This window comes from Lactuca saligna, chromosome 5 (assembly GCF_052625555.1).
Source record: "Lactuca saligna cultivar CGN05327 chromosome 5, ASM5262555v1, whole genome shotgun sequence".
NCBI classification, from domain to species: domain Eukaryota; kingdom Viridiplantae; phylum Streptophyta; class Magnoliopsida; order Asterales; family Asteraceae; genus Lactuca; species Lactuca saligna.
The window spans coordinates 136,737,550-136,739,363 of NC_136421.1; the positions used below are offsets into that span (position 1 = coordinate 136,737,550).

Below are 1,814 nucleotides of genomic sequence, written 5' to 3' on the forward strand. Positions count from 1 at the left end.
TAGCAATGAAAAAAACTTAACCGCAAGAAATGTCTCATACCAATTGCGTTCATAGAAAAATTGAAAAAAAACTATGGATTAGTGGATTTAGTCATATTTTTCTCTAATTATTTAAGTGCTTGTACATGATTCATTCCTTGAAAGCTAGAGAAACATTTTTTTTTATCAAACAGATGAAACATTGATTCGAAATCTAAATTCCATTGCAACTAATTTTAAAAAGAAAATAAATTAAAGAAAACTTCACAAGTTGAATAGACTCGAATCAAATTTCTAAATCCCAAATTCGGAAATAACTTCAACATCAAAACCAGGGATGAGGTGATTAACTGCTCCAGCTCGTTAATCACCTCTTCTTGTGGTCTATGAATCAAATCAATCATCCTCCATATCTACACACATCATCATTCAAACAAAACAAACATTTCAACTAATCAATATAAATAACATTTTAATAAAAACTAAAATAATAATAAATAAGTGATATATATACATACCTGTAGAGTTCCACCGCCACCTGTGCTTTCACCATCATCCGACACACTGACAATTGTCCATGGATCATGCGAGTTCAGTGGAAATCAACCACCTTATCCCTTCAATCATAGCACAATATAATATTGTTTCAATTTTTATCTATTTTTTTATTTCTGTAAAAAGGAAAACCATTAATTAAAATTAAATATATATATATATATATATATATATATATATATATATATATATATATATATACCTATGTCCAGAGTGTCTGAACAATAAGCCAGGTGCAAACTTTGAGGCTGGACCAGAACGTTCACCAACCTGTAGATAAACAAACAAACCTTTTATTAAAAAAAAAACAATTTGTTGCAAGAAAAGAATAGGGGAAAATGGAATGAAAGTAAAAGTGGTTTTTGGTTGAGTTGACACACCTTATTGTGATCCCAGATGTTCAAGACACCATCTTCTGCTGAGCTTCCAAAGATGGATGATTTGTCAGGAGACCACTGAAACATACAAAGTAATTAGAATTTAGAAATAGTGAACAATTGTTCTAGAAAGGGAATCCATAATTCCCTAGAATTCATCAGCCACATCTACTTCAACCCATGTTTCTTGATCAAGCATTGCTTTCAGTTTTGTCATCTATAACAACAATAATAATATTATTAATCAAAAAATTGTTGTTTACCTTCTCTGTTGCAGTTACAAATTATTGTGACACGTTATATATTTGTAAAAAGTCTTGAAGCCTTAGTCTTGGATGCAAAAGAGCACGAACACCAATAAGTTTTGCCCATCTTCCATGAGCTGCATCACAAGATGCAAACACTGCTTCTATGTTTTCTCTCTCAATACATCAGCTCTGTTAAATGACACAGTTGCCCCTGTTAGAAAATTTCTAACAAATAAGCAACATATATATATATATATATATATATATATATATATATATATATATATATATATATATATATAATAGAACAGATCACCATTTTCAACCAAGCAAAGTTTGAAGAATAACAAACCTATAGCTCACTGAATTCTAGATCATACTGAAAGCAACCTTTTGTACATTAGCCCTTCCTTCCAAATGTTTCCGCTTCTTCATATCTAAAATTAATTATTATAAACTATTAATTAAATTCAATAAAAAAAATACTGGGGATTCAATAATAAAATACTTCTCGAGAACTAGTATTGAACAAAATTTTAGGGATCAATGTATAAACAATTTATATATCAAATTACCGTGTAAAAAAATAAAAAATTTCTAAAATTCACAATGTCATGGATCCATTTAGAACAAGTTAAATTAACATACTTGAATA

At 29.1% G+C, this 1,814-nt stretch overlaps 1 long non-coding RNA gene across 1 annotated transcript; it reads right to left on the reverse strand.

Moving 5' to 3' along the window:
- Window positions 1–327: 327 nt before the first annotated feature.
- On the reverse strand, window positions 328–996 carry LOC145045831 (uncharacterized). Its single transcript, XR_013681896.1, has 4 exons — window positions 915–996; window positions 737–804; window positions 498–596; window positions 328–392 (listed from the first exon to the last, which is right to left on the reverse strand). It is a non-coding gene; the product is annotated as an uncharacterized LOC145045831 (long non-coding RNA).
- Between the last annotated feature and the right edge of the window lie 818 nt (window positions 997–1,814).